General features: G+C 39.3%; 18 non-coding genes across 18 annotated transcripts; all 18 read right to left on the bottom strand.

Annotated features, from left to right (window-relative positions):
* Positions 1-1155: 1155 nt before the first annotated feature.
* Positions 1156-1228, bottom strand: TRNAV-CAC (transfer RNA valine (anticodon CAC)). Its single transcript has one exon. It is a non-coding gene; the product is annotated as a tRNA-Val (tRNA).
* Positions 1229-1528: 300 nt separating this feature from the next.
* On the bottom strand, positions 1529-1600 carry TRNAP-UGG (transfer RNA proline (anticodon UGG)). The gene has a single exon. It is a non-coding gene; the product is annotated as a tRNA-Pro (tRNA).
* Positions 1601-3721: 2121 nt separating this feature from the next.
* Positions 3722-3794, bottom strand: TRNAV-CAC (transfer RNA valine (anticodon CAC)). The gene has a single exon. It is a non-coding gene; the product is annotated as a tRNA-Val (tRNA).
* A 300-nt stretch (positions 3795-4094) lies between these two features.
* On the bottom strand, positions 4095-4166 carry TRNAP-UGG (transfer RNA proline (anticodon UGG)). Its single transcript has one exon. It is a non-coding gene; the product is annotated as a tRNA-Pro (tRNA).
* Positions 4167-6313: 2147 nt separating this feature from the next.
* Positions 6314-6386, bottom strand: TRNAV-CAC (transfer RNA valine (anticodon CAC)). Its single transcript has one exon. It is a non-coding gene; the product is annotated as a tRNA-Val (tRNA).
* Positions 6387-6686: 300 nt separating this feature from the next.
* On the bottom strand, positions 6687-6758 carry TRNAP-UGG (transfer RNA proline (anticodon UGG)). Its single transcript has one exon. It is a non-coding gene; the product is annotated as a tRNA-Pro (tRNA).
* A 2149-nt stretch (positions 6759-8907) lies between these two features.
* Positions 8908-8980, bottom strand: TRNAV-CAC (transfer RNA valine (anticodon CAC)). The gene has a single exon. It is a non-coding gene; the product is annotated as a tRNA-Val (tRNA).
* Positions 8981-11504: 2524 nt separating this feature from the next.
* Positions 11505-11577, bottom strand: TRNAV-CAC (transfer RNA valine (anticodon CAC)). Its single transcript has one exon. It is a non-coding gene; the product is annotated as a tRNA-Val (tRNA).
* A 300-nt stretch (positions 11578-11877) lies between these two features.
* TRNAP-UGG (transfer RNA proline (anticodon UGG)) lies at positions 11878-11949 on the bottom strand. The gene has a single exon. It is a non-coding gene; the product is annotated as a tRNA-Pro (tRNA).
* A 2181-nt stretch (positions 11950-14130) lies between these two features.
* On the bottom strand, positions 14131-14203 carry TRNAV-CAC (transfer RNA valine (anticodon CAC)). Its single transcript has one exon. It is a non-coding gene; the product is annotated as a tRNA-Val (tRNA).
* A 300-nt stretch (positions 14204-14503) lies between these two features.
* On the bottom strand, positions 14504-14575 carry TRNAP-UGG (transfer RNA proline (anticodon UGG)). The gene has a single exon. It is a non-coding gene; the product is annotated as a tRNA-Pro (tRNA).
* A 2189-nt stretch (positions 14576-16764) lies between these two features.
* Positions 16765-16837, bottom strand: TRNAV-CAC (transfer RNA valine (anticodon CAC)). Its single transcript has one exon. It is a non-coding gene; the product is annotated as a tRNA-Val (tRNA).
* A 300-nt stretch (positions 16838-17137) lies between these two features.
* Positions 17138-17209, bottom strand: TRNAP-UGG (transfer RNA proline (anticodon UGG)). The gene has a single exon. It is a non-coding gene; the product is annotated as a tRNA-Pro (tRNA).
* Positions 17210-19360: 2151 nt separating this feature from the next.
* Positions 19361-19433, bottom strand: TRNAV-CAC (transfer RNA valine (anticodon CAC)). Its single transcript has one exon. It is a non-coding gene; the product is annotated as a tRNA-Val (tRNA).
* Positions 19434-19733: 300 nt separating this feature from the next.
* TRNAP-UGG (transfer RNA proline (anticodon UGG)) lies at positions 19734-19805 on the bottom strand. Its single transcript has one exon. It is a non-coding gene; the product is annotated as a tRNA-Pro (tRNA).
* Positions 19806-21994: 2189 nt separating this feature from the next.
* TRNAV-CAC (transfer RNA valine (anticodon CAC)) lies at positions 21995-22067 on the bottom strand. The gene has a single exon. It is a non-coding gene; the product is annotated as a tRNA-Val (tRNA).
* A 2549-nt stretch (positions 22068-24616) lies between these two features.
* TRNAV-CAC (transfer RNA valine (anticodon CAC)) lies at positions 24617-24689 on the bottom strand. Its single transcript has one exon. It is a non-coding gene; the product is annotated as a tRNA-Val (tRNA).
* A 300-nt stretch (positions 24690-24989) lies between these two features.
* Positions 24990-25061, bottom strand: TRNAP-UGG (transfer RNA proline (anticodon UGG)). Its single transcript has one exon. It is a non-coding gene; the product is annotated as a tRNA-Pro (tRNA).
* Positions 25062-26091: the final 1030 nt, after the last annotated feature.

The following is a 26091-nucleotide window of genomic DNA, read 5'->3' as shown; positions in this document are numbered from 1 at the left end:
GGAGCGCTGATGATCAGAACATTCTGCTCCTGAAGGAAAGGAAAGACAGCTTGATGGAAAATAAAGTCTCAGTTTATATTAACGCTCTCTCTCTCCCAATATCTATCTATCTATCTATCTATCTATCTATCTATCTATCTATCTATCTATCTATCTATCTATCTATCTATCTATCTATCTATCTATCTATCTATCTATCTATCTATCTATCTATCTATCTATCTATCTATCTATCTATCTATCTATCTATCTATCTATCTATCTATCTATCTATCTTTATATATGGATACCTGCGTACACATACATATAGATATGCCATGCATTCCTTTAGATTTGTTCCAACCTCTTACCATTTATTTGAGAATCCCTACTTTTCAAGTGACTGCAAATGAAGTCATTTCCGGCACTTTTTGGCCGGTGCAAGGTAACAAAAACACATGCCAACTTTTAATACAAATCATTGGTCTCTTTATTAACGCGCACTGTCAAACATGGGGCTTGCTTTCACACGTCAGGTAAACATGATAACCAATACACAACAGAAGCAGATGTAGATTGCTTATCAATGCCAGGATAGAATAGTTGTGAATTGAGTAATAGAAGGGCCCCTGAATTGATACTTATTATATACAGCCTGTAAGATAGTGAAAAATGCAGGCTAGGAAAGGAGATGCAAATATCAATGTATTAGAAAAATACATAAAGAGGAGTGATTTGCTTTTATTCATTCAAGGCTAGAAAAAATCAACATACTATTGCAAGCATTCATACACCACCAAATAGAAATAAACAATTCTGACATTAAACGTAAAGGTGACGATGCATTTGTATCATCACCTTGAGAAGGGTCACCGAGGAATTGAGCCCAGGGCTTCTGCACTTAAACACCAGAAACACTCCACTAAACTAAGATGCCTGTTGGTGCCAACAATTCCCAAAGTTAATGCATGTTCTAGGTGAGCAATGAACAGAATGCAGGGCTCTTATGAAAGCGAGGTCTGTGAATCAACAGATACATCCACATGCCAATTACTTTAGTGTTTTTAAGAGAATTCACTTTCTTGGAATGAGTCTGCATGAAACCATCTTCAGGGCCTGGACAATTTCATGGCAAAACGGCACCTCTCAACATTGCAGCCAAGACAATATAACAACTGTTTCTGCCCGGTTTCGAACCGGGGACCTTTCGCGTGTGAGGCGAACGTGATAACCACTACACTACAGAAACAGATGTCTACAGTTGATTCTTCTGTGATGAAACTTCTCAAAACAGGCTATTCCAAGGGCCTCTGGTTTTAGATTTCTTTCATGCAACCTTCCCAGACAGCCCTAGCTGAACGCTTGTATATGCCATGCAAGTTCAGCATTTTTGCAAAATGCTTAAAGAGAAATGTTTCCTATTTGCTCAGGCAGGGCAAGGTTAAAAGCATGAGACTCTAGCAAATATTCATCCACTACTGCAAAGAGAAAATTGATATTGGCTTTGAAATGCATACTTCAATACTACTTTAAAAAAGCACCAATGAAAGGGCTCGTCCGGGATTTGAACCCGGGACCTCTCGCACCCAAAGCGAGAATCATACCCCTAGACCAACGAGCCTTCGAAAGGCCTGCACCTCTGAAAAGCTAATACCAGCTCTAAGCACGCAATGAAGATCATGCTGGGGACTTTTTCATGCTTGGTCTGTGAATACACATGAAATTCAGTGTCAACTTACCCTTTCTCAAATGATATCACTATCATTTATAAGTGTCCCCTTTTATTTTGTCCCAGCATTGGACACGTCTTACAGGAAGTCAGCACTTATTTATCTATTTCTGCAGTGGCTAGACCCTAAAGAGAAAGAATAAAAAGCTGTTCATAACAACATAAGAAACACATGTTGCATTTTTTCTCAAATGCTTATTCCCTTTGTGCAAATCGGAATGCCAAGCTGAATAACTGGGTCACAGATTCTGGCTAATTATCTTTCCCTTGAATGCAAGTAGCAATAAAAACTGCCTAATGCAGGACTAAAGCATTCCTTGCAAGCCTCTAACATCATAACATAACTGAGCTGCTGGTAGCAAGCTAAGCAATACCTTCCCAAAATGAGAAGTACATGTGCTAATCCGCTCAATCAGCGCTCGATCAGGCGAGATATAGAAAAGGTGGAAAGGGTCCAAATGGCTGTCCCTTCCTTTTTAGGGTGGGTCCTTCTGACTATCATAGGATTGCTTGTATAAGTGGCCAGGGTCAGAGAAAAAACTTTCAACCCTTCTCAGTGTTCTATCCAGAAGCAGGCATTTTCTGTGCCTTTAATTTCAGGCTTTTCCCAGCAGTCTCTGTTCTGCCTATGTAAATTAACAAAAGCAGTGCTTATTCATCACTTACTCTAATGTCCTTACTGTCCAGAAAGCTCTGCCTAAGTATGCTTTTTTTCTTTTTCAGTGAAATTCTAAATGTTTTTTCTGCCCAGTCTATGGCAGTAGAATGCTGCTTATGATGCCACATTTTGTTGAATCACCAAGGTACAACTACAGAGGAATATATGAGTCTGAACGACATGGAACTCTTAGCTAACACATCACAATGTGTGATGCTTGCCAACCAAGCACTAGATTCTGGAGCGCTGATGATCAGAACATTCTGCTCCTGAAGGAAAGGAAAGACAGCTTGATGGAAAATAAAGTCTCAGTTTATATTAACGCTCTCTCTCTCCGAATATCTATCTATCTATCTATCTATCTATCTATCTATCTATCTATCTATCTATCTATCTATCTATCTATCTATCTATCTATCTATCTATCTATCTATCTATCTATCTATCTATCTATCTATCTATCTATCTATCTATCTATCTTTATATATGGATACCTGCGTACACATACATATAGATATGCCATGCATTCCTTTAGATTTGTTCCAACCTCTTACCATTTATTTGAGAATCCCTACTTTTCAAGTGACTGCAAATGAAGTCATTTCCGGCACTTTTTGGCCGGTGCAAGGTAACAAAAACACATGCCAACTTTTAATACAAATCATTGGTCTCTTTATTAACGCGCACTGTCAAACATGGGGCTTTCACACGTCAGGTAAACATGATAACCAATACACAACAGAAGCAGATGTAGATTGCTTATCAATGCCAGGATAGAATAGTTGTGAATTGAGTAATAGAAGGGCCCCTGAATTGATACTTATTATATACAGCCTGTAAGATAGTGAAAAATGCAGGCTAGGAAAGGAGATGCAAATATCAATGTATTAGAAAAATACATAAAGAGGAGTGATTTGCTTTTATTCATTCAAGGCTAGAAAAAATCAACATACTATTGCAAGCATTCATACACCACCAAATAGAAATAAACAATTCTGACATTAAACGTAAAGGTGATGATGCATTTGTATCATCACCTTGAGAAGGGTCACCGAGGAATTGAGCCCAGGGCTTCTGCACTTAAACACCAGAAACACTCCACTAAACTAAGATGCCTGTTGGTGCCAACAATTCCCAAAGTTAATGCATGTTCTAGGTGAGCAATGAACAGAATGCAGGGCTCTTATGAAAGCGAGGTCTGTGAATCAACAGATACATCCACATGCCAATTACTTTAGTGTTTTTAAGAGAATTCACTTTCTTGGAATGAGTCTGCATGAAACCATCTTCAGGGCCTGGACAATTTCATGGCAAAACGGCACCTCTCAACATTGCAGCCAAGACAATATAACAACTGTTTCTGCCCGGTTTCGAACCGGGGACCTTTCGCGTGTGAGGCGAACGTGATAACCACTACACTACAGAAACAGATGTCTACAGTTGATTCTTCTGTGATGAAACTTCTCAAAACAGGCTATTCCAAGGGCCTCTGGTTTTAGATTTCTTTCATGCAACCTTCCCAGACAGCCCTAGCTGAACGCTTGTATATGCCATGCAAGTTCAGCATTTTTGCAAAATGCTTAAAGAGAAATGTTTCCTATTTGCTCAGGCAGGGCAAGGTTAAAAGCATGAGACTCTAGCAAATATTCATCCACTACTGCAAAGAGAAAATTGATATTGGCTTTGAAATGCATACTTCAATACTACTTTAAAAAAGCACCAATGAAAGGGCTCGTCCGGGATTTGAACCCGGGACCTCTCGCACCCAAAGCGAGAATCATACCCCTAGACCAACGAGCCTTCGAAAGGCCTGCACCTCTGAAAAGCTAATACCAGCTCTAAGCACGCAATGAAGATCATGCTGGGGACTTTTTCATGCTTGGTCTGTGAATACACATGAAATTCAGTGTCAACTTACCCTTTCTCAAATGATATCACTATCATTTATAAGTGTCCCCTTTTATTTTGTCCCAGCATTGGACACGTCTTACAGGAAGTCAGCACTTATTTATCTATTTCTGCAGTGGCTAGACCCTAAAGAGAAAGAATAAAAAGCTGTTCATAACAACATAAGAAACACATGTTGCATTTTTTCTCAAATGCTTATTCCCTTTGTGCAAATCGGAATGCCAAGCTGAATAACTGGGTCACAGATTCTGGCTAATTATCTTTCCCTTGAATGCAAGTAGCAATAAAAACTGCCTAATGCAGGACTAAAGCATTCCTTGCAAGCCTCTAACATCATAACATAACTGAGCTGCTGGTAGCAAGCTAAGCAATACCTTCCCAAAATGAGAAGTACATGTGCTAATCCGCTCAATCAGCGCTCGATCAGGCGAGATATAGAAAAGGTGGAAAGGGTCCAAATGGCTGTCCCTTCCTTTTTAGGGTGGGTCCTTCTGACTATCATAGGATTGCTTGTATAAGTGGCCAGGGTCAGAGAAAAAACTTTCAACCCTTCTCAGTGTTCTATCCAGAAGCAGGCATTTTCTGTGCCTTTAATTTCAGGCTTTTCCCAGCAGTCTCTGTTCTGCCTATGTAAATTAACAAAAGCAGTGCTTATTCATCACTTACTCTAATGTCCTTACTGTCCAGAAAGCTCTGCCTAAGTATGCTTTTTTTCTTTTTCAGTGAAATTCTAAATGTTTTTTCTGCCCAGTCTATGGCAGTAGAATGCTGCTTATGATGACACATTTTGTTGAATCACCAAGGTACAACTACAGAGGAATATATGAGTCTGAACGACATGGAACTCTTAGCTAACACATCACAATGTGTGATGCTTGCCAACCAAGCACTAGATTCTGGAGCGCTGATGATCAGAACATTCTGCTCCTGAAGGAAAGGAAAGACAGCTTGATGGAAAATAAAGTCTCATTATATTAACGCTCTCTCTCTCCCAATATCTATCTATCTATCTATCTATCTATCTATCTATCTATCTATCTATCTATCTATCTATCTATCTATCTATCTATCTATCTATCTATCTATCTATCTATCTATCTATCTATCTATCTATCTATCTATCTATCTATCTATCTATCTATCTATCTATCTATCTATCTATCTTTATATATGGATACCTGCGTACACATACATATAGATATGCCATGCATTCCTTTAGATTTGTTCCAACCTCTTACCATTTATTTGAGAATCCCTACTTTTCAAGTGACTGCAAATGAAGTCATTTCCGGCACTTTTTGGCCGGTGCAAGGTAACAAAAACACATGCCAACTTTTAATACAAATCATTGGTCTCTTTATTAACGCGCACTGTCAAACATGGGGCTTTCACACGTCAGGTAAACATGATAACCAATACACAACAGAAGCAGATGTAGATTGCTTATCAATGCCAGGATAGAATAGTTGTGTATTGAGTAATAGAAGGGCCCCTGAATTGATACTTATTATATACAGCCTGTAAGATAGTGAAAAATGCAGGCTAGGAAAGGAGATGCAAATATCAATGTATTAAAAAAATACATAAAGAGGAGTGATTTGCTTTTATTCATTCAAGGCTAGAAAAAATCAACATACTATTGCAAGCATTCATACACCACCAAATAGAAATAAACAATTCTGACATTAAACGTAAAGGTGACGATGCATTTGTATCATCACCTTGAGAAGGGTCACCGAGGAATTGAGCCCAGGGCTTCTGCACTTAAACACCAGAAACACTCCACTAAACTAAGATGCCTGTTGGTGCCAACAATTCCCAAAGTTAATGCATGTTCTAGGTGAGCAATGAACAGAATGCAGGGCTCTTATGAAAGCGAGGTCTGTGAATCAACAGATACATCCACATGCCAATTACTTTAGTGTTTTTAAGAGAATTCACTTTCTTGGAATGAGTCTGCATGAAACCATCTTCAGGGCCTGGACAATTTCATGGCAAAACGGCACCTCTCAACATTGCAGCCAAGACAATATAACAACTGTTTCTGCCCGGTTTCGAACCGGGGACCTTTCGCGTGTGAGGCGAACGTGATAACCACTACACTACAGAAACAGATGTCTACAGTTGATTCTTCTGTGATGAAACTTCTCAAAACAGGCTATTCCAAGGGCCTCTGGTTTTAGATTTCTTTCATGCAACCTTCCCAGACAGCCCTAGCTGAACGCTTGTATATGCCATGCAAGTTCAGCATTTTTGCAAAATGCTTAAAGAGAAATGTTTCCTATTTGCTCAGGCAGGGCAAGGTTAAAAGCATGAGACTCTAGCAAATATTCATCCACTACTGCAAAGAGAAAATTGATATTGGCTTTGAAATGCATACTTCAATACTACTTTAAAAAAGCACCAATGAAAGGGCTCGTCCGGGATTTGAACCCGGGACCTCTCGCACCCAAAGCGAGAATCATACCCCTAGACCAACGAGCCTTCGAAAGGCCTGCACCTCTGAAAAGCTAATACCAGCTCTAAGCACGCAATGAAGATCATGCTGGGGACTTTTTCATGCTTGGTCTGTGAATACACATGAAATTCAGTGTCAACTTACCCTTTCTCAAATGATATCACTATCATTTATAAGTGTCCCCTTTTATTTTGTCCCAGCATTGGACACGTCTTACAGGAAGTCAGCACTTATTTATCTATTTCTGCAGTGGCTAGACCCTAAAGAGAAAGAATAAAAAGCTGTTCATAACAACATAAGAAACACATGTTGCATTTTTTCTCAAATGCTTATTCCCTTTGTGCAAATCGGAATGCCAAGCTGAATAACTGGGTCACAGATTCTGGCTAATTATCTTTCCCTTGAATGCAAGTAGCAATAAAAACTGCCTAATGCAGGACTAAAGCATTCCTTGCAAGCCTCTAACATCATAACATAACTGAGCTGCTGGTAGCAAGCTAAGCAATACCTTCCCAAAATGAGAAGTACATGTGCTAATCCGCTCAATCAGCGCTCGATCAGGCGAGATATAGAAAAGGTGGAAAGGGTCCAAATGGCTGTCCCTTCCTTTTTAGGGTCCTTCTGACTATCATAGGATTGCTTGTATAAGTGGCCAGGGTCAGAGAAAAAACTTTCAACCCTTCTCAGTGTTCTATCCAGAAGCAGGCATTTTCTGTGCCTTTAATTTCAGGCTTTTCCCAGCAGTCTCTGTTCTGCCTATGTAAATTAACAAAAGCAGTGCTTATTCATCACTTACTCTAATGTCCTTACTGTCCAGAAAGCTCTGCCTAAGTATGCTTTTTTTCTTTTTCAGTGAAATTCTAAATGTTTTTTCTGCCCAGTCTATGGCAGTAGAATGCTGCTTATGATGCCACATTTTGTTGAATCACCAAGGTACAACTACAGAGGAATATATGAGTCTGAACGACATGGAACTCTTAGCTAACACATCACAATGTGTGATGCTTGCCAACCAAGCACTAGATTCTGGAGCGCTGATGATCAGAACATTCTGCTCCTGAAGGAAAGGAAAGACAGCTTGATGGAAAATAAAGTCTCAGTTTATATTAACGCTCTCTCTCTCCCAATATCAATCTATCTATCTATCTATCTATCTATCTATCTATCTATCTATCTATCTATCTATCTATCTATCTATCTATCTATCTATCTATCTATCTATCTATCTATCTATCTATCTATCTATCTATCTATCTATCTATCTATCTATCTATCTATCTATCTATCTATCTATCTATCTTTATATATGGATACCTGCGTACACATACATATAGATATGCCATGCATTCCTTTAGATTTGTTCCAACCTCTTACCATTTATTTGAGAATCCCTACTTTTCAAGTGACTGCAAATGAAGTCATTTCCGGCACTTTTTGGCCGGTGCAAGGTAACAAAAACACATGCCAACTTTTAATACAAATCATTGGTCTCTTTATTAACGCGCACTGTCAAACATGGGGCTTTCACACGTCAGGTAAACATGATAACCAATACACAACAGAAGCAGATGTAGATTGCTTATCAATGCCAGGATAGAATAGTTGTGTATTGAGTAATAGAAGGGCCCCTGAATTGATACTTATTATATACAGCCTGTAAGATAGTGAAAAATGCAGGCTAGGAAAGGAGATGCAAATATCAATGTATTAGAAAAATACATAAAGAGGAGTGATTTGCTTTTATTCATTCAAGGCTAGAAAAAATCAACATACTATTGCAAGCATTCATACACCACCAAATAGAAATAAACAATTCTGACATTAAACGTAAAGGTGACGATGCATTTGTATCATCACCTTGAGAAGGGTCACCGAGGAATTGAGCCCAGGGCTTCTGCACTTAAACACCAGAAACACTCCACTAAACTAAGATGCCTGTTGGTGCCAACAATTCCCAAAGTTAATGCATGTTCTAGGTGAGCAATGAACAGAATGCAGGGCTCTTATGAAAGCGAGGTCTGTGAATCAACAGATACATCCACATGCCAATTACTTTAGTGTTTTTAAGAGAATTCACTTTCTTGGAATGAGTCTGCATGAAACCATCTTCAGGGCCTGGACAATTTCATGGCAAAACGGCACCTCTCAACATTGCAGCCAAGACAATATAACAACTGTTTCTGCCCGGTTTCGAACCGGGGACCTTTCGCGTGTGAGGCAAACGTGATAACCACTACACTACAGAAACAGATGTCTACAGTTGATTCTTCTGTGATGAAACTTCTCAAAACAGGCTATTCCAAGGGCCTCTGGTTTTAGATTTCTTTCATGCAACCTTCCCAGACAGCCCTAGCTGAACGCTTGTATATGCCATGCAAGTTCAGCATTTTTGCAAAATGCTTAAAGAGAAATGTTTCCTATTTGCTCAGGCAGGGCAAGGTTAAAAGCATGAGACTCTAGCAAATATTCATCCACTACTGCAAAGAGAAAATTGATATTGGCTTTGAAATGCATACTTCAATACTACTTTAAAAAAGCACCAATGAAAGGGCTCGTCTGGGATTTGAACCCGGGACCTCTCGCACCCAAAGCGAGAATCATACCCCTAGACCAACGAGCCTTCGAAAGACCCGCACCTCTGAAAAGCTAATACCAGCTCTAAGCACGCAATGAAGATCATGCTGGGGACTTTTTCATGCTTGGTCTGTGAATACACATGAAATTCAGTGTCAACTTACCCTTTCTCAAATGATATCACTATCATTTATAAGTGTCCCCTTTTATTTTGTCCCAGCATTGGACACGTCTTACAGGAAGTCAGCACTTATTTATCTATTTCTGCAGTGGCTAGACCCTAAAGAGAAAGAATAAAAAGCTGTTCATAACAACATAAGAAACACATGTTGCATTTTTTCTCAAATGCTTATTCCCTTTGTGCAAATCGGAATGCCAAGCTGAATAACTGGGTCACAGATTCTGGCTAATTATCTTTCCCTTGAATGCAAGTAGCAATAAAAACTGCCTAATGCAGGACTAAAGCATTCCTTGCAAGCCTCTAACATCATAACATAACTGAGCTGCTGGTAGCAAGCTAAGCAATACCTTCCCAAAATGAGAAGTACATGTGCTAATCCGCTCAATCAGGCTCGATCAGGCGAGATATAGAAAAGGTGGAAAGGGTCCAAATGGCTGTCCCTTCCTTTTTAGGGTGGGTCCTTCTGACTATCATAGGATTGCTTGTATAAGTGGCCAGGGTCAGAGAAAAAACTTTCAACCCTTCTCAGTGTTCTATCCAGAAGCAGGCATTTTCTGTGCCTTTAATTTCAGGCTTTTCCCAGCAGTCTCTGTTCTGCCTATGTAAATTAACAAAAGCAGTGCTTATTCATCACTTACTCTAATGTCCTTACTGTCCAGAAAGCTCTGCCTAAGTATGCTTTTTTTCTTTTTCAGTGAAATTCTAAATGTTTTTTCTGCCCAGTCTATGGCAGTAGAATGCTGCTTATGATGCCACATTTTGTTGAATCACCAAGGTACAACTACAGAGGAATATATGAGTCTGAACGACATGGAACTCTTAGCTAACACATCACAATGTGTGATGCTTGCCAACCAAGCACTAGATTCTGGAGCGCTGATGATCAGAACATTCTGCTCCTGAAGGAAAGGAAAGACAGCTTGATGGAAAATAAAGTCTCAGTTTATATTAACGCTCTCTCTCTCCCAATATCTATCTATCTATCTATCTATCTATCTATCTATCTATCTATCTATCTATCTATCTATCTATCTATCTATCTATCTATCTATCTATCTATCTATCTATCTATCTATCTATCTATCTATCTATCTATCTATCTATCTATCTATCTATCTATCTATCTATCTATCTATCTATCTTTATATATGGATACCTGCGTACACATACATATAGATATGCCATGCATTCCTTTAGATTTGTTCCAACCTCTTACCATTTATTTGAGAATCCCTACTTTTCAAGTGACTGCAAATGAAGTCATTTCCGGCACTTTTTGGCCGGTGCAAGGTAACAAAAACACATGCCAACTTTTAATACAAATCATTGGTCTCTTTATTAACGCGCACTGTCAAACATGGGGTTTTCACACGTCAGGTAAACATGATAACCAATACACAACAGAAGCAGATGTAGATTGCTTATCAATGCCAGGATAGAATAGTTGTGAATTGAGTAATAGAAGGGCCCCTGAATTGATACTTATTATATACAGCCTGTAAGATAGTGAAAAATGCAGGCTAGGAAAGGAGATGCAAATATCAATGTATTAGAAAAATACATAAAGAGGAGTGATTTGCTTTTATTCATTCAAGGCTAGAAAAAATCAACATACTATTGCAAGCATTCATACACCACCAAATAGAAATAAACAATTCTGACATTAAACGTAAAGGTGACGATGCATTTGTATCATCACCTTGAGAAGGGTCACCGAGGAATTGAGCCCAGGGCTTCTGCACTTAAACACCAGAAACACTCCACTAAACTAAGATGCCTGTTGGTGCCAACAATTCCCAAAGTTAATGCATGTTCTAGGTGAGCAATGAACAGAATGCAGGGCTCTTATGAAAGCGAGGTCTGTGAATCAACAGATACATCCACATGCCAATTACTTTAGTGTTTTTAAGAGAATTCACTTTCTTGGAATGAGTCTGCATGAAACCATCTTCAGGGCCTGGACAATTTCATGGCAAAACGGCACCTCTCAACATTGCAGCCAAGACAATATAACAACTGTTTCTGCCCGGTTTCGAACCGGGGACCTTTCGCGTGTGAGGCGAACGTGATAACCACTACACTACAGAAACAGATGTCTACAGTTGATTCTTCTGTGATGAAACTTCTCAAAACAGGCTATTCCAAGGGCCTCTGGTTTTAGATTTCTTTCATGCAACCTTCCCAGACAGCCCTAGCTGAACGCTTGTATATGCCATGCAAGTTCAGCATTTTTGCAAAATGCTTAAAGAGAAATGTTTCCTATTTGCTCAGGCAGGGCAAGGTTAAAAGCATGAGACTCTAGCAAATATTCATCCACTACTGCAAAGAGAAAATTGATATTGGCTTTGAAATGCATACTTCAATACTACTTTAAAAAAGCACCAATGAAAGGGCTCGTCCGGGATTTGAACCCGGGACCTCTCGCACCCAAAGCGAGAATCATACCCCTAGACCAACGAGCCTTCGAAAGGCCTGCACCTCTGAAAAGCTAATACCAGCTCTAAGCACGCAATGAAGATCATGCTGGGGACTTTTTCATGCTTGGTCTGTGAATACACATGAAATTCAGTGTCAACTTACCCTTTCTCAAATGATATCACTATCATTTATAAGTGTCCCCTTTTATTTTGTCCCAGCATTGGACACGTCTTACAGGAAGTCAGCACTTATTTATCTATTTCTGCAGTGGCTAGACCCTAAAGAGAAAGAATAAAAAGCTGTTCATAACAACATAAGAAACACATGTTGCATTTTTTCTCAAATGCTTATTCCCTTTGTGCAAATCGGAATGCCAAGCTGAATAACTGGGTCACAGATTCTGGCTAATTATCTTTCCCTTGAATGCAAGTAGCAATAAAAACTGCCTAATGCAGGACTAAAGCATTCCTTGCAAGCCTCTAACATCATAACATAACTGAGCTGCTGGTAGCAAGCTAAGCAATACCTTCCCAAAATGAGAAGTACATGTGCTAATCCGCTCAATCAGCGCTCGATCAGGCGAGATATAGAAAAGGTGGAAAGGGTCCAAATGGCTGTCCCTTCCTTTTTAGGGTGGGTCCTTCTGACTATCATAGGATTGCTTGTATAAGTGGCCAGGGTCAGAGAAAAAACTTTCAACCCTTCTCAGTGTTCTATCCAGAAGCAGGCATTTTCTGTGCCTTTAATTTCAGGCTTTTCCCAGCAGTCTCTGTTCTGCCTATGTAAATTAACAAAAGCAGTGCTTATTCATCACTTACTCTAATGTCCTTACTGTCCAGAAAGCTCTGCCTAAGTATGCTTTTTTTCTTTTTCAGTGAAATTCTAAATGTTTTTTCTGCCCAGTCTATGGCAGTAGAATGCTGCTTATGATGCCACATTTTGTTGAATCACCAAGGTACAACTACAGAGGAATATATGAGTCTGAACGACATGGAACTCTTAGCTAACACATCACAATGTGTGATGCTTGCCAACCAAGCACTAGATTCTGGAGCGCTGATGATCAGAACATTCTGCTCCTGAAGGAAAGGAAAGACAGCTTGATGGAAAATAAAGTCTCAGTTTATATTAATGCTCTCTCTCTCCGAATATCTATCTATCTATCTATCTATCTATCTATCTATCTATCTATCTATCTATCTATCTATCTATCTATCTATCTATCTATCTATCTATCTATCTATCTATATATCTATCTATCTATCTATCTATCTATCTATCTATCTATCTATCTATCTATCTATCTATCTATCTATCTATCTATCTATCTATCTATCTATCTATCTATCTTTATATATGGATACCTGCGTACACATACATATAGATATGCCATGCATTCCTTTAGATTTGTTCCAACCTCTTACCATTTATTTGAGAATCCCTACTTTTCAAGTGACTGCAAATGAAGTCATTTCCGGCACTTTTTGGCCGGTGCAAGGTAACAAAAACACATGCCAACTTTTAATACAAATCATTGGTCTCTTTATTAACGCGCACTGTCAAACATGGGGCTTTCACACGTCAGGTAAACATGATAACCAATACACAACAGAAGCAGATGTAGATTGCTTATCAATGCCAGGATAGAATAGTTGTGTATTGAGTAATAGAAGGGCCCCTGAATTGATACTTATTATATACAGCCTGTAAGATAGTGAAAAATGCAGGCTAGGAAAGGAGATGCAAATATCAATGTATTAGAAAAATACATAAAGAGGAGTGATTTGCTTTTATTCATTCAAGGCTAGAAAAAATCAACATACTATTGCAAGCATTCATACACCACCAAATAGAAATAAACAATTCTGACATTAAACGTAAAGGTGACGATGCATTTGTATCATCACCTTGAGAAGGGTCACCGAGGAATTGAGCCCAGGGCTTCTGCACTTAAACACCAGAAACACTCCACTAAACTAAGATGCCTGTTGGTGCCAACAATTCCCAAAGTTAATGCATGTTCTAGGTGAGCAATGAACAGAATGCAGGGCTCTTATGAAAGCGAGGTCTGTGAATCAACAGATACATCCACATGCCAATTACTTTAGTGTTTTTAAGAGAATTCACTTTCTTGGAATGAGTCTGCATGAAACCATCTTCAGGGCCTGGACAATTTCATGGCAAAACGGCACCTCTCAACATTGCAGCCAAGACAATATAACAACTGTTTCTGCCCGGTTTCGAACCGGGGACCTTTCGCGTGTGAGGCGAACGTGATAACCACTACACTACAGAAACAGATGTCTACAGTTGATTCTTCTGTGATGAAACTTCTCAAAACAGGCTATTCCAAGGGCCTCTGGTTTTAGATTTCTTTCATGCAACCTTCCCAGACAGCCCTAGCTGAACGCTTGTATATGCCATGCAAGTTCAGCATTTTTGCAAAATGCTTAAAGAGAAATGTTTCCTATTTGCTCAGGCAGGGCAAGGTTAAAAGCATGAGACTCTAGCAAATATTCATCCACTACTGCAAAGAGAAAATTGATATTGGCTTTGAAATGCATACTTCAATACTACTTTAAAAAAGCACCAATGAAAGGGCTCGTCCGGGATTTGAACCCGGGACCTCTCGCACCCAAAGCGAGAATCATACCCCTAGACCAACGAGCCTTCGAAAGGCCTGCACCTCTGAAAAGCTAATACCAGCTCTAAGCACGCAATGAAGATCATGCTGGGGACTTTTTCATGCTTGGTCTGTGAATACACATGAAATTCAGTGTCAACTTACCCTTTCTCAAATGATATCACTATCATTTATAAGTGTCCCCTTTTATTTTGTCCCAGCATTGGACACGTCTTACAGGAAGTCAGCACTTATTTATCTATTTCTGCAGTGGCTAGACCCTAAAGAGAAAGAATAAAAAGCTGTTCATAACAACATAAGAAACACATGTTGCATTTTTTCTCAAATGCTTATTCCCTTTGTGCAAATCGGAATGCCAAGCTGAATAACTGGGTCACAGATTCTGGCTAATTATCTTTCCCTTGAATGCAAGTAGCAATAAAAACTGCCTAATGCAGGACTAAAGCATTCCTTGCAAGCCTCTAACATCATAACATAACTGAGCTGCTGGTAGCAAGCTAAGCAATACCTTCCCAAAATGAGAAGTACATGTGCTAATCCGCTCAATCAGCGCTCGATCAGGCGAGATATAGAAAAGGTGGAAAGGGTCCAAATGGCTGTCCCTTCCTTTTTAGGGTGGGTCCTTCTGACTATCATAGGATTGCTTGTATAAGTGGCCAGGGTCAGAGAAAAAACTTTCAACCCTTCTCAGTGTTCTATCCAGAAGCAGGCATTTTCTGTGCCTTTAATTTCAGGCTTTTCCCAGCAGTCTCTGTTCTGCCTATGTAAATTAACAAAAGCAGTGCTTATTCATCACTTACTCTAATGTCCTTACTGTCCAGAAAGCTCTGCCTAAGTATGCTTTTTTTCTTTTTCAGTGAAATTCTAAATGTTTTTTCTGCCCAGTCTATGGCAGTAGAATGCTGCTTATGATGCCACATTTTGTTGAATCACCAAGGTACAACTACAGAGGAATATATGAGTCTGAACGACATGGAACTCTTAGCTAACACATCACAATGTGTGATGCTTGCCAACCAAGCACTAGATTCTGGAGCGCTGATGATCAGAACATTCTGCTCCTGAAGGAAAGGAAAGACAGCTTGATGGAAAATAAAGTCTCAGTTTATATTAATGCTCTCTCTCTCCGAATATCTATCTATCTATCTATCTATCTATCTATCTATCTATCTATCTATCTATCTATCTATCTATCTATCTATCTATCTATCTATCTATCTATATATCTATCTATCTATCTATCTATCTATCTATCTATCTATCTATCTATCTATCTATCTATCTATCTATCTATCTATCTATCTATCTATCTATCTATCTATCTATCTATCTATCTATCTTTATATATGGATACCTGCGTACACATACATATAGATATGCCATGCATTCCTTTAGATTTGTTCCAACCTCTTACCATTTATTTGAGAATCCCTACTTTTCAAGTGACTGCAAATGAAGTCATTTCCGGCACTTTTTGGCCGGTGCAAGGTAACAAAAACACATGCCAACTTTTAATACAAATCATTGGTCTCTTTATTAACGCGCACTGTCAAACATGGGGCTTTCACACGTCAGGTAAACATGATAACCAATACACAACAGAAGCAGATGTAGATTGCTTATCAATGCCAGGATAGAATAGTTGTGAATTGAGTAATAGAAGGGCCCCTGAATTGATACTTATTATATACAGCCTGTAAGATAGTGAAAAATGCAGGCTAGGAAAGGAGATGCAAATATCAATGTATTAGAAAAATACATAAAGAGGAGTGATTTGCTTTTATTCATTCAAGGCTAGAAAAAATCAACATACTATTGCAAGCATTCATACACCACCAAATAGAAATAAACAATTCTGACATTAAACGTAAAGGTGATGATGCATTTGTATCATCACCTTGAGAAGGGTCACCGAGGAATTGAGCCCAGGGCTTCTGCACTTAAACACCAGAAACACTCCACTAAACTAAGATGCCTGTTGGTGCCAACAATTCCCAAAGTTAATGCATGTTCTAGGTGAGCAATGAACAGAATGCAGGGCTCTTATGAAAGCGAGGTCTGTGAATCAACAGATACATCCACATGCCAATTACTTTAGTGTTTTTAAGAGAATTCACTTTCTTGGAATGAGTCTGCATGAAACCATCTTCAGGGCCTGGACAATTTCATGGCAAAACGGCACCTCTCAACATTGCAGCCAAGACAATATAACAACTGTTTCTGCCCGGTTTCGAACCGGGGACCTTTCGCGTGTGAGGCGAACGTGATAACCACTACACTACAGAAACAGATGTCTACAGTTGATTCTTCTGTGATGAAACTTCTCAAAACAGGCTATTCCAAGGGCCTCTGGTTTTAGATTTCTTTCATGCAACCTTCCCAGACAGCCCTAGCTGAACGCTTGTATATGCCATGCAAGTTCAGCATTTTTGCAAAATGCTTAAAGAGAAATGTTTCCTATTTGCTCAGGCAGGGCAAGGTTAAAAGCATGAGACTCTAGCAAATATTCATCCACTACTGCAAAGAGAAAATTGATATTGGCTTTGAAATGCATACTTCAATACTACTTTAAAAAAGCACCAATGAAAGGGCTCGTCCGGGATTTGAACCCGGGACCTCTCGCACCCAAAGCGAGAATCATACCCCTAGACCAACGAGCCTTCGAAAGGCCTGCACCTCTGAAAAGCTAATACCAGCTCTAAGCACGCAATGAAGATCATGCTGGGGACTTTTTCATGCTTGGTCTGTGAATACACATGAAATTCAGTGTCAACTTACCCTTTCTCAAATGATATCACTATCATTTATAAGTGTCCCCTTTTATTTTGTCCCAGCATTGGACACGTCTTACAGGAAGTCAGCACTTATTTATCTATTTCTGCAGTGGCTAGACCCTAAAGAGAAAGAATAAAAAGCTGTTCATAACAACATAAGAAACACATGTTGCATTTTTTCTCAAATGCTTATTCCCTTTGTGCAAATCGGAATGCCAAGCTGAATAACTGGGTCACAGATTCTGGCTAATTATCTTTCCCTTGAATGCAAGTAGCAATAAAAACTGCCTAATGCAGGACTAAAGCATTCCTTGCAAGCCTCTAACATCATAACATAACTGAGCTGCTGGTAGCAAGCTAAGCAATACCTTCCCAAAATGAGAAGTACATGTGCTAATCCGCTCAATCAGCGCTCGATCAGGCGAGATATAGAAAAGGTGGAAAGGGTCCAAATGGCTGTCCCTTCCTTTTTAGGGTGGGTCCTTCTGACTATCATAGGATTGCTTGTATAAGTGGCCAGGGTCAGAGAAAAAACTTTCAACCCTTCTCAGTGTTCTATCCAGAAGCAGGCATTTTCTGTGCCTTTAATTTCAGGCTTTTCCCAGCAGTCTCTGTTCTGCCTATGTAAATTAACAAAAGCAGTGCTTATTCATCACTTACTCTAATGTCCTTACTGTCCAGAAAGCTCTGCCTAAGTATGCTTTTTTTCTTTTTCAGTGAAATTCTAAATGTTTTTTCTGCCCAGTCTATGGCAGTAGAATGCTGCTTATGATGCCACATTTTGTTGAATCACCAAGGTACAACTACAGAGGAATATATGAGTCTGAACGACATGGAACTCTTAGCTAACACATCACAATGTGTGATGCTTGCCAACCAAGCACTAGATTCTGGAGCGCTGATGATCAGAACATTCTGCTCCTGAAGGAAAGGAAAGACAGCTTGATGGAAAATAAAGTCTCATTATATTAACGCTCTCTCTCTCCCAATATCTATCTATCTATCTATCTATCTATCTATCTATCTATCTATCTATCTATCTATCTATCTATCTATCTATCTATCTATCTATCTATCTATCTATCTATCTATCTATCTATCTATCTATCTATCTATCTATCTATCTATCTATCTATCTATCTATCTATCTATCTATCTATCTTTATATATGGATACCTGCGTACACATACATATAGATATGCCATGCATTCCTTTAGATTTGTTCCAACCTCTTACCATTTATTTGAGAATCCCTACTTTTCAAGTGACTGCAAATGAAGTCATTTCCGGCACTTTTTGGCCGGTGCAAGGTAACAAAAACACATGCCAACTTTTAATACAAATCATTGGTCTCTTTATTAACGCGCACTGTCAAACATGGGGCTTTCACACGTCAGGTAAACATGATAACCAATACACAACAGAAGCAGATGTAGATTGCTTATCAATGCCAGGATAGAATAGTTGTGTATTGAGTAATAGAAGGGCCCCTGAATTGATACTTATTATATACAGCCTGTAAGATAGTGAAAAATGCAGGCTAGGAAAGGAGATGCAAATAACAATGTATTAAAAAAATACATAAAGAGGAGTGATTTGCTTTTATTCATTCAAGGCTAGAAAAAATCAACATACTATTGCAAGCATTCATACACCACCAAATAGAAATAAACAATTCTGACATTAAACGTAAAGGTGACGATGCATTTGTATCATCACCTTGAGAAGGGTCACCGAGGAATTGAGCCCAGGGCTTCTGCACTTAAACACCAGAAACACTCCACTAAACTAAGATGCCTGTTGGTGCCAACAATTCCCAAAGTTAATGCATGTTCTAGGTGAGCAATGAACAGAATGCAGGGCTCTTATGAAAGCGAGGTCTGTGAATCAACAGATACATCCACATGCCAATTACTTTAGTGTTTTTAAGAGAATTCACTTTCTTGGAATGAGTCTGCATGAAACCATCTTCAGGGCCTGGACAATTTCATGGCAAAATGGCACCTCTCAACATTGCAGCCAAGACAATATAACAACTGTTTCTGCCCGGTTTCGAACCGGGGACCTTTCGCGTGTGAGGCGAACGTGATAACCACTACACTACAGAAACAGATGTCTACAGTTGATTCTTCTGTGATGAAACTTCTCAAAACAGGCTATTCCAAGGGCCTCTGGTTTTAGATTTCTTTCATGCAACCTTCCCAGACAGCCCTAGCTGAACGCTTGTATATGCCATGCAAGTTCAGCATTTTTGCAAAATGCTTAAAGAGAAATGTTTCCTATTTGCTCAGGCAGGGCAAGGTTAAAAGCATGAGACTCTAGCAAATATTCATCCACTACTGCAAAGAGAAAATTGATATTGGCTTTGAAATGCATACTTCAATACTACTTTAAAAAAGCACCAATGAAAGGGCTCGTCCGGGATTTGAACCCGGGACCTCTCGCACCCAAAGCGAGAATCATACCCCTAGACCAACGAGCCTTCGAAAGGCCTGCACCTCTGAAAAGCTAATACCAGCTCTAAGCACGCAATGAAGATCATGCTGGGGACTTTTTCATGCTTGGTCTGTGAATACACATGAAATTCAGTGTCAACTTACCCTTTCTCAAATGATATCACTATCATTTATAAGTGTCCCCTTTTATTTTGTCCCAGCATTGGACACGTCTTACAGGAAGTCAGCACTTATTTATCTATTTCTGCAGTGGCTAGACCCTAAAGAGAAAGAATAAAAAGCTGTTCATAACAACATAAGAAACACATGTTGCATTTTTTCTCAAATGCTTATTCCCTTTGTGCAAATCGGAATGCCAAGCTGAATAACTGGGTCACAGATTCTGGCTAATTATCTTTCCCTTGAATGCAAGTAGCAATAAAAACTGCCTAATGCAGGACTAAAGCATTCCTTGCAAGCCTCTAACATCATAACATAACTGAGCTGCTGGTAGCAAGCTAAGCAATACCTTCCCAAAATGAGAAGTACATGTGCTAATCCGCTCAATCAGCGCTCGATCAGGCGAGATATAGAAAAGGTGGAAAGGGTCCAAATGGCTGTCCCTTCCTTTTTAGGGTGGGTCCTTCTGACTATCATAGGATTGCTTGTATAAGTGGCCAGGGTCAGAGAAAAAACTTTCAACCCTTCTCAGTGTTCTATCCAGAAGCAGGCATTTTCTGTGCCTTTAATTTCAGGCTTTTCCCAGCAGTCTCTGTTCTGCCTATGTAAATTAACAAAAGCAGTGCTTATTCATCACTTACTCTAATGTCCTTACTGTCCAGAAAGCTCTGCCTAAGTATGCTTTTTTTCTTTTTCAGTGAAATTCTAAATGTTTTTTCTGCCCAGTCTATGGCAGTAGAATGCTGCTTATGATGCCACATTTTGTTGAATCACCAAGGTACAACTACAGAGGAATATATGAGTCTGAACGACATGGAACTCTTAGCTAACACATCACAATGTGTGATGCTTGCCAACCAAGCACTAGATTCTGGAGCGCTGATGATCAGAACATTCTGCTCCTGAAGGAAAGGAAAGACAGCTTGATGGAAAATAAAGTCTCAGTTTATATTAACGCTCTCTCTCTCCCAATATCAATCAATCTATCTATCTATCTATCTATCTATCTATCTATCTATCTATCTATCTATCTATCTATCTATCTATCTATCTATCTATCTATCTATCTATCTATCTATCTATCTATCTATCTATCTATCTATCTATCTATCTATCTATCTATCTATCTATCTATCTATCTATCTATCTATCTATCTATCTATCTATCTATCTATCTATCTTTATATATGGATACCTGCGTACACATACATATAGATATGCCATGCATTCCTTTAGATTTGTTCCAACCTCTTACCATTTATTTGAGAATCCCTACTTTTCAAGTGACTGCAAATGAAGTCATTTCCGGCACTTTTTGGCCGGTGCAAGGTAACAAAAACACATGCCAACTTTTAATACAAATCATTGGTCTCTTTATTAACGCGCACTGTCAAACATGGGGCTTTCACACGTCAGGTAAACATGATAACCAATACACAACAGAAGCAGATGTAGATTGCTTATCAATGCCAGGATAGAATAGTTGTGTATTGAGTAATAGAAGGGCCCCTGAATTGATACTTATTATATACAGCCTGTAAGATAGTGAAAAATGCAGGCTAGGAAAGGAGATGCAAATATCAATGTATTAGAAAAATACATAAAGAGGAGTGATTTGCTTTTATTCATTCAAGGCTAGAAAAAATCAACATACTATTGCAAGCATTCATACACCACCAAATAGAAATAAACAATTCTGACATTAAACGTAAAGGTGACGATGCATTTGTATCATCACCTTGAGAAGGGTCACCGAGGAATTGAGCCCAGGGCTTCTGCACTTAAACACCAGAAACACTCCACTAAACTAAGATGCCTGTTGGTGCCAACAATTCCCAAAGTTAATGCATGTTCTAGGTGAGCAATGAACAGAATGCAGGGCTCTTATGAAAGCGAGGTCTGTGAATCAACAGATACATCCACATGCCAATTACTTTAGTGTTTTTAAGAGAATTCACTTTCTTGGAATGAGTCTGCATGAAACCATCTTCAGGGCCTGGACAATTTCATGGCAAAACGGCACCTCTCAACATTGCAGCCAAGACAATATAACAACTGTTTCTGCCCGGTTTCGAACCGGGGACCTTTCGCGTGTGAGGCAAACGTGATAACCACTACACTACAGAAACAGATGTCTACAGTTGATTCTTCTGTGATGAAACTTCTCAAAACAGGCTATTCCAAGGGCCTCTGGTTTTAGATTTCTTTCATGCAACCTTCCCAGACAGCCCTAGCTGAACGCTTGTATATGCCATGCAAGTTCAGCATTTTTGCAAAATGCTTAAAGAGAAATGTTTCCTATTTGCTCAGGCAGGGCAAGGTTAAAAGCATGAGACTCTAGCAAATATTCATCCACTACTGCAAAGAGAAAATTGATATTGGCTTTGAAATGCATACTTCAATACTACTTTAAAAAAGCACCAATGAAAGGGCTCGTCTGGGATTTGAACCCGGGACCTCTCGCACCCAAAGCGAGAATCATACCCCTAGACCAACGAGCCTTCGAAAGACCCGCACCTCTGAAAAGCTAATACCAGCTCTAAGCACGCAATGAAGATCATGCTGGGGACTTTTTCATGCTTGGTCTGTGAATACACATGAAATTCAGTGTCAACTTACCCTTTCTCAAATGATATCACTATCATTTATAAGTGTCCCCTTTTATTTTGTCCCAGCATTGGACACGTCTTACAGGAAGTCAGCACTTATTTATCTATTTCTGCAGTGGCTAGACCCTAAAGAGAAAGAATAAAAAGCTGTTCATAACAACATAAGAAACACATGTTGCATTTTTTCTCAAATGCTTATTCCCTTTGTGCAAATCGGAATGCCAAGCTGAATAACTGGGTCACAGATTCTGGCTAATTATCTTTCCCTTGAATGCAAGTAGCAATAAAAACTGCCTAATGCAGGACTAAAGCATTCCTTGCAAGCCTCTAACATCATAACATAACTGAGCTGCTGGTAGCAAGCTAAGCAATACCTTCCCAAAATGAGAAGTACATGTGCTAATCCGCTCAATCAGGCTCGATCAGGCGAGATATAGAAAAGGTGGAAAGGGTCCAAATGGCTGTCCCTTCCTTTTTAGGGTGGGTCCTTCTGACTATCATAGGATTGCTTGTATAAGTGGCCAGGGTCAGAGAAAAAACTTTCAACCCTTCTCAGTGTTCTATCCAGAAGCAGGCATTTTCTGTGCCTTTAATTTCAGGCTTTTCCCAGCAGTCTCTGTTCTGCCTATGTAAATTAACAAAAGCAGTGCTTATTCATCACTTACTCTAATGTCCTTACTGTCCAGAAAGCTCTGCCTAAGTATGCTTTTTTTCTTTTTCAGTGAAATTCTAAATGTTTTTTCTGCCCAGTCTATGGCAGTAGAATGCTGCTTATGATGCCACATTTTGTTGAATCACCAAGGTACAACTACAGAGGAATATATGAGTCTGAACGACATGGAACTCTTAGCTAACACATCACAATGTGTGATGCTTGCCAACCAAGCACTAGATTCTGGAGCGCTGATGATCAGAACATTCTGCTCCTGAAGGAAAGGAAAGACAGCTTGATGGAAAATAAAGTCTCAGTTTATATTAACGCTCTCTCTCTCCCTAATATCTATCTATCTATCTATCTATCTATCTATCTATCTATCTATCTATCTATCTATCTATCTATCTATCTATCTATCTATCTATCTATCTATCTATCTATCTATCTATCTATCTATCTATCTATCTATCTATCTATCTATCTATCTATCTATCTATCTATCTATCTATCTATCTATCTATCTATCTATCTATCTATCTTTATATATGGATACCTGCGTACACATACATATAGATATGCCATGCATTCCTTTAGATTTGTTCCAACCTCTTACCATTTATTTGAGAATCCCTACTTTTCAAGTGACTGCAAATGAAGTCATTTCCGGCACTTTTTGGCCGGTGCAAGGTAACAAAAACACATGCCAACTTTTAATACAAATCATTGGTCTCTTTATTAACGCGCACTGTCAAACATGGGGTTTTCACACGTCAGGTAAACATGATAACCAATACACAACAGAAGCAGATGTAGATTGCTTATCAATGCCAGGATAGAATAGTTGTGAATTGAGTAATAGAAGGGCCCCTGAATTGATACTTATTATATACAGCCTGTAAGATAGTGAAAAATGCAGGCTAGGAAAGGAGATGCAAATATCAATGTATTAGAAAAATACATAAAGAGGAGTGATTTGCTTTTATTCATTCAAGGCTAGAAAAAATCAACATACTATTGCAAGCATTCATACACCACCAAATAGAAATAAACAATTCTGACATTAAACGTAAAGGTGACGATGCATTTGTATCATCACCTTGAGAAGGGTCACCGAGGAATTGAGCCCAGGGCTTCTGCACTTAAACACCAGAAACACTCCACTAAACTAAGATGCCTGTTGGTGCCAACAATTCCCAAAGTTAATGCATGTTCTAGGTGAGCAATGAACAGAATGCAGGGCTCTTATGAAAGCGAGGTCTGTGAATCAACAGATACATCCACATGCCAATTACTTTAGTGTTTTTAAGAGAATTCACTTTCTTGGAATGAGTCTGCATGAAACCATCTTCAGGGCCTGGACAATTTCATGGCAAAATGGCACCTCTCAACATTGCAGCCAAGACAATATAACAACTGTTTCTGCCCGGTTTCGAACCGGGGACCTTTCGCGTGTGAGGCGAACGTGATAACCACTACACTACAGAAACAGATGTCTACAGTTGATTCTTCTGTGATGAAACTTCTCAAAACAGGCTATTCCAAGGGCCTCTGGTTTTAGATTTCTTTCATGCAACCTTCCCAGACAGCCCTAGCTGAACGCTTGTATATGCCATGCAAGTTCAGCATTTTTGCAAAATGCTTAAAGAGAAATGTTTCCTAATTGCTCAGGCAGGGCAAGGTTAAAAGCATGAGACTCTAGCAAATATTCATCCACTACTGCAAAGAGAAAATTGATATTGGCTTTGAAATGCATACTTCAATACTACTTTAAAAAAGCACCAATGAAAGGGCTCGTCCGGGATTTGAACCCGGGACCTCTCGCACCCAAAGCGAGAATCATACCCCTAGACCAACGAGCCTTCGAAAGGCCTGCACCTCTGAAAAGCTAATACCAGCTCTAAGCACGCAATGAAGATCATGCTGGGGACTTTTTCATGCTTGGTCTGTGAATACACATGAAATTCAGTGTCAACTTACCCTTTCTCAAATGATATCACTATCATTTATAAGTGTCCCCTTTTATTTTGTCCCAGCATTGGACACGTCTTACAGGAAGTCAGCACTTATTTATCTATTTCTGCAGTGGCTAGACCCTAAAGAGAAAGAATAAAAAGCTGTTCATAACAACATAAGAAACACATGTTGCATTTTTTCTCAAATGCTTATTCCCTTTGTGCAAATCGGAATGCCAAGCTGAATAACTGGGTCACAGATTCTGGCTAATTATCTTTCCCTTGAATGCAAGTAGCAATAAAAACTGCCTAATGCAGGACTAAAGCATTCTTCCTTGCAAGCCTCTAACATCATAACATAACTGAGCTGCTGGTAGCAAGCTAAGCAATACCTTCCCAAAATGAGAAGTACATGTGCTAATCCGCTCAATCAGCGCTCGATCAGGCGAGATATAGAAAAGGTGGAAAGGGTCCAAATGGCTGTCCCTTCCTTTTTAGGGTGGGTCCTTCTGACTATCATAGGATTGCTTGTATAAGTGGCCAGGGTCAGAGAAAAAACTTTCAACCCTTCTCAGTGTTCTATCCAGAAGCAGGCATTTTCTGTGCCTTTAATTTCAGGCTTTTCCCAGCAGTCTCTGTTCTGCCTATGTAAATTAACAAAAGCAGTGCTTATTCATCACTTACTCTAATGTCCTTACTGTCCAGAAAGCTCTGCCTAAGTATGCTTTTTTTCTTTTTCAGTGAAATTCTAAATGTTTTTTCTGCCCAGTCTATGGCAGTAGAATGCTGCTTATGATGCCACATTTTGTTGAATCACCAAGGTACAACTACAGAGGAATATATGAGTCTGAACGACATGGAACTCTTAGCTAACACATCACAATGTGTGATGCTTGCCAACCAAGCACTAGATTCTGGAGCGCTGATGATCAGAACA

The sequence above is a fragment of the Lissotriton vulgaris genome, unplaced genomic scaffold (genome assembly GCF_964263255.1).
Source record: "Lissotriton vulgaris unplaced genomic scaffold, aLisVul1.2 SCAFFOLD_1545, whole genome shotgun sequence".
NCBI classification, from domain to species: Eukaryota; Metazoa; Chordata; class Amphibia; order Caudata; family Salamandridae; genus Lissotriton; species Lissotriton vulgaris.
The sequence above is the reverse complement of the archived record's forward strand: the minus strand, read 5'-3'. Positions and strand labels throughout refer to the sequence as shown.